We start from the raw sequence: 6,315 nt of genomic DNA on the forward strand, positions 1-6,315 counted from the left end.
GGGCCATAAAATCTTTGCCTCTGCTGGAGCTACACCAAGCCTGATGGGGTGAAGCCAAAGCCTCTAAGACATGTCTTCATGTTATCTACTGGAAGGGAAAAGCTCAGAGGCACAGTGGTTTCCAGCAGTAGGGCTGATCAGAAAACAACATCTCTTTTTCATGCAACTCATCATCGAAACAGAAAAATGTTATAAAAATGTCTTACTTATACGGATTTAGATTTAAAGCCCTGGCATTAAGGTTGCCTGTGAGCAGTGATATGCAAGGCAAGGGAAAGGTGGTTGGTACATCTCAGCATCTCCTGGGAGCGAAGGGAAGAACTTGCCACCTGGCCCAGGACACTTAGATCTCTGCAGACCTGGATCTCAACATGATGGGCAGCTTCTCCATAACAAAAAGGCCTGGCACAACAGCATCTTTCCATAGAATTGCCAGTGCCAGTTACTCAAATACTACAACTTAATATTTACTTAATATTTACAACTTAATATTTATATATTTGAACATCTTCTTAACCAAAGATTACATGTTTGCCTTTTGAACCATGGGTGCACGTGCAGGACACACCTCACAGCATCTCCCTGTAATTGTCAGGGCTGCAAATGTGCATCCTGGGTTTAAACTGAAAGCTGAGTGTCTCACCCCAAAACTATGCTCCAGAAAGTAGGGCTGCCACAAGTAAGCCAGCTACCACCAGATTTACGATAAAAGTCAGAAAGCTGGCAATGGCCTTTCCAGCCAAGAATTCTTTGCGGCTACAAGTCGCCAGCTGAATCTCAACTGTGCCGATTTAGAGAAAGAAATCAGTACCTCCAGCTGCACAACAACAGGCCTTAACTGCATGAACCCAAGAAGGCTGCTCTGCTGTCCCTGCTCACGGCCCAATAGAGGGCAGTGGTACTTACACAGCATCTGTCAGATGCGCAAGAAACAGAAAACGAGGCTGAAAGAGTGGAAGAATATAAGTCTTAAAAGGATGATGAAGAAGGATAAAGAATAGATGGCAACGGATAAAAAGCAGCAAAAAAAGATCAGTAATTACAATTCTTCCTCTCCTGGTCTGAGTTCAAGCACGTGGGCCAAGTAGCCCTATTCAATTAGAGATGTATTTGGGAGAGGTCCCATGCAGAGCTGCAGCGCTATTCCTGGCCACGCTCTGGGTGAGCTATGCAGGCAAAGAATGTGTGCTTCAGGAATGCAGCTGGACAGGCTGTGTTTAGGAAAAATTGTGTAACCTACCAACAGCCAGAATCGGAAATCTCTAATAACAATGCTCCTCTGCTCATGGGAGCTTTCACAGGGCAAATTGTCCCACTGCCCTTTGCAGTTTGCTCCTGTAGCTGCACAGATTGCTGGCCACCCACCAGAGCCTGTCTTCCCCGTGAAGCTTGGTACAGCTTTCCCATCAGGCAGTGATGCTTACTGCATCTTGCTGATGCTGCTGAGATCATGTTTAGGTAAGCAAAATACAGAACAATCCAGACTGGAGCCTACCACAGACCTGGAGGTGAACATCCCAAGATACTCTTGTGGGTTCTTCATGGGGACCAAGCGGTCAGGCTTTGGCTTTTGTGGAAAGTAACAGCTAATGCAGCACAGAGCTGTCTTCTATAGACAAAAATGAGCTGTCTTCTATAGACAAAAATGAGCTGTCTTCTAAAGCAGGTAGTTCTGTGTTAACCTTTATGTTAGAAACATGTAAGAGGAAAGAGGAACAGCAAAGGGGCATGTTTAAATCATGCAAGGAGCAACTTCCCAGGCTGCTTCCCCCAGTGGGCAGGGCTGCAGTCCCTTGGCACCTTCCCAGACCTTGTCTGGGGCCACCTTTGGAAACTGCCCTGCCTTCACGCAGTGGAAACAGCTGCTTTCTTCAGGCTGCCGAGGAAACAAGAGTTGAAATTTAACACTCCGTTCGCTCATCTGTGTCCTCACCTTCCCTGTAAAACTGTAAGAGGCTGTCTGTCCATCCTCAGCAGCAGGCTTTATCCTTGAACAGTACTATCCTGCTGTTTCTGAAGGTTTTAGGAGGTAGGAAAATTAAATGCTCACAGGCTGCAAAACTGAGTACCCAGTGTTAACCACCTCCCTTCACAGGCATGCCAAGAATCAGAGCAAGGGGCAAAAGAAGGAGCATCAAGGAGGGGCACAAAGCTAGATCCCCTGAGTCTGCAGGCAATCAGGCAGCAATGCACAGAGGGCCACCAAACATCAACCCCAGAAGCCACAGAAGACACCACGGTGCCAATAACAATGCTCAGACCCATTTCAGAGCCACAGCTGTGATGTGCCATCTCTTCTGTCCAGAAGAGATGAAGGGCATGTGTGATGTCCTCTGGGTAATTATAGGAGATCACTAGTTATTCTAGGAAGTCAGCCATGATCCACACTACAAAGCTAGCCCAAACCAACCTCACTGATGACTTGCTTTTTGCAGGTGCACAGAGCGCATCACCCTAGGAGCTCAGTGCCTTCGGGTGCTCTTTGCTGCCGCAGTGGCTGTGGTGCAGCCCCAGCAGCCAAACATCACAGGCTTTGGTGCGTTGCTGTCCCACAGAGAAATCTGCTTCATGCAGGACCATCACCCAGGCACTGCGCAAGCACTGCTGGCCATTTGCCACCTCAGTGCTCTGCTTCTGCTCTTCTCCCTTGTGGAACTAAATGTCAGAGAACTAACAGTTCCTGGCTACAAACTCCTGGGCTGGACACAGTGGGCAGGAGGTGGAGACACCCTTTGACACGGAGAACATATATTTTCTATGTAATCAAATGTCCATAACTGCCATCAACTAAACAGTGCCTGACTTACTACGAGCAAAAAAGAATTCCTGGATATCCTTCTAATTCCTCCTGCAAGGCACGTGCCCTTGGGGCTGTACCTCACTGCAGCCAGTGTGCTGACACTGTTCTGCTGCTGGCTGGCTGCAGGCAGCACACTGCTCCTTGTCCTGCTGCACAGGGAACTGCCAGTTCTGCCATGGCCTTCTGCTCTGTGTTATCTGTCCTAGCCACATCACCCCATGTTTCAGAGTATGCTTCTTTCAACAGATGTAAGTCAAGGGCTTTGTATTTTTTTGTTCCAGAATATTGCTTACTTTGGAGTTTTCACAGCTGCTTGCAGGTGTTTGCCCAGGACGCCATGCTGTTCACCACTCTCTGTGCTCCCATCAAGCACAGAAGTGTGAGATGGTGAACAGTTCAGGCCACAGCTGGTGAGAACAAAGCTGTCCTTGGGGCCAGTTCCTTAGCCTGAGTCTTAGAATCATAGAATCATTATGGTTAGAAAAGACTACTAAGATCACCTAGTCCAACCATCAGCCCATCACCACCGTGCCCGCTGAACCACGTGCTTCAGTGCCACATCCACATGGTTCTTGAACACCTCCAGGGACGGTGACTCCACTTCCTTGGTAAGCCTGTGCCACTGCCTCACCACTCCGTCCGAGAAGAAATATTTCCTAATGTCCAACCTAGTCCTTGTTAGGGATCCACACAAACAGCCCTATCACCCCCAAAACCACTACCAAGCCTCCATTCAGAGAGAGGAAATCTTCAACCCAAAAGTGACAAAGGAAACATTTGGCACGTATATCCTGCTGGGAGCCAATTCCCTCAGCCTTTCAGCACCTTCAGTTAGGCAGTCTCCTACCACTAGGCTTTGTGAGCCTCAGAGGATGCACCCAGTGACTGCCCAGGGAAAACCAGCTCTGATCCGGCACTGCTGGGGCTGCCAGCTGCCTACCTGATGAGTACACACAGTGCAACGTTCACGGGACAGGCAGGCAGGAACTGCAGAAACTTCATTGCAGCTGTGACCTCGCTCGCCCTTTGATGGGCCTTCATCACGTGGTTTACTCTTTTTTCTTTGTGGAGTGAGGTGTGGTAAGACTTGCCTGCCTGGTACGAGGATTACTTCCCCCCGAGTAATGCTTTAAAGATGAGAAGTGCATGTGCTGACAGGCAACATGGGTGTTACTGCTGTGCCTGCATGCTGCCCACCTAGGCAGGATTCCTCACCTTTCCCATCGATTGGTGGAAGAAGCCTCAGCCTGTGATGTGGGCAGGATCGATAACACATGCTCTCACCTGTAAGCCACGAGACTCTCATTCTTCCTAGCCCAGCACTTCACATCACTGCCCAGTGTTTGCTCTGAAGGAGAATTCCTGGCTTTCCTTCACCACACGGTAACCACACCAACAATTCACCCTGAGCCCCCTCACCTGTATGAACCCGAGTGAGTCACAACCAACAGGGAGACACCTGCTGCACTTCCGTGAAACACTGCTGCTGGGTTCTGTCACGCGCTGCCATGACACAACATCCTTCACCCTCAGAGCTGATGTCTTGCTGTTAGCTTGGCCCTGTGGTGTTTACAGGCATTGACATACAGTGTATGCACAGGGCCGAGTCAAGGTGCCACCCCAGGGAGCCCCACACCCGGTGCCCCCAGGCTGTGCAGCCATATGTTGTTGATATAAAGTATAATAAGCAACAACTGGGAGGGACTTCAAGGCTGGGGGGACATGATCTCTAGGAGGAGGTATAAGAGACTACTTTGGTGCTTTTGGAGAAGTTGCTTTTGGAGAGCCTCTCCTACGAGGACAGGCTGAGGGACCCAGGGCTGTTTGGCCTGGAGAAAAGAAGACTTAGAGAGATCTCATAAATGTGCATGAATACCTGAAGGGAGAGTGCTCACAGTACAGAGCCAGGCCCTTAGCAGTGGTGCTCTGTGCCCAGACAGGAAGTACTGGGCACAAACTGGAACACAGGAGGCTCCAAAGATGGAGCAGGTGATGGAGTACTGGCACAGGTTACCCAGAGGCTGTGGGCTTTCCTCCTTGGAGAGCTCCAAAAGCTGCCTGGATGTGACCACGGCCCCTTGCTCTGGATGGCACTGCTTGAGCGAATGGTGGGTCAGATGGGCCCTGAGGTCCCTGCCAAACTCATCCATGTTGTGATTCTGCATGATTCTGTGATGTCTGTGTAAGGTGCACATGGACACATACTTGTCTGCATGCAGATGTGTTTCTGCAGAGCCAATAACCCCAGCAGCTATGAACACACCGAAAAGGCCCCTGCAAGAGATGCTGCACTGCAGCCATGGGGAGGATGCTAACCCCTGCACACCAACATCCTGCGGAGGACCAAAGGCAGAGTTGCAGCACCTGAGTTACCTGTTACACCTTATTGACCTCACACCACAATGGTTTTTAAATGAGATGGGACAAAGCAGTCCATGTGTCTGTCTTCCCTAGCGTCCGTTGCTCTCCACATCCCTTCCTGCAGAGTGAACCCAACCTTCAGTGCTCCCTGAAAAGGATGGTGCTGTCAGTAGCATGGATCTGCCTGCCTGAACTCACCCATCTGGGTGCAGTGAACAGGATGAGGGCACTGACACCGAGCTGCTCACCCTGCATGGATCACCTGCCACTGGATCAGCCCCTGCAGATGGATGGCAGCGTCACCTGTAGTGCACTAACGCAACCGCCTTGCTTCTTGGAGGCAGAGGTTGCTCAATCACAGGACGCTCACCCAAAATAATTTTGCAGCTCTCAGCTGCTTAACGATATCCCCCCCTACATAAAAAAAATAGCCAGCACTCTAAGGTAGCAGTTTTATCTCCCACAGGGGAGGGCACAGGCAGGGTGGGAAGCAGGGAGGGGTGCTCAGTCCTCTCATTTTAATTTCAGTTTTTGCCCACCCTCAGTTCACCCCTTGGTTGCAAAGCCATTTCCATTGTCACACCATAAGGAAATCTGTGTGTGCAGATGGGCATGCCACCGCACAGGGCATGTGCACTGTGATATGTGAGCAGAGCATCCCACATGACAGAATGAACTGTACTGTCTAAGAATGCACTACCAACCTGGGCCTGCATGCGAGGCTGCATCTTTTAAAGCCCAGTACAGAATACACTGGTTATCAAGCACTCAAGCGTGCACCCAGTGAGCAACATCTATAGATCTGTATGTACTTTCATACACAATATTTGTGTTTTATGTGTATTCACCTATATAGCATTATAGACACCGCTTTATATATGGAACATAAAGCACGTACAGAGCATATACACATAAACACACATACATAAGACATTGTAAATGCAAAATATATCAGAAACATTTCAAAACATTTTCTACATCTCTTGGTATAACTCCATCTGTGTAGAACTATACATAATATTCTATGTATACAATCTGCCTGCTTATACATTTTTGTGTTTATCCTGAGTTTCTGTAAGAATATACCTTGCTGATGTATGAACAGTGAAAACGTTTGTAGTTGAGATACATAAGCATGCATACACGTGTAAACA

The sequence above is a fragment of the Centrocercus urophasianus genome, unplaced genomic scaffold, assembly GCF_019232065.1.
Source record: "Centrocercus urophasianus isolate 14NV4802_14NV808 unplaced genomic scaffold, USGS_Curo_1.0 seq_11, whole genome shotgun sequence".
In the NCBI taxonomy this organism is placed as follows: Eukaryota; Metazoa; Chordata; class Aves; order Galliformes; family Phasianidae; genus Centrocercus; species Centrocercus urophasianus.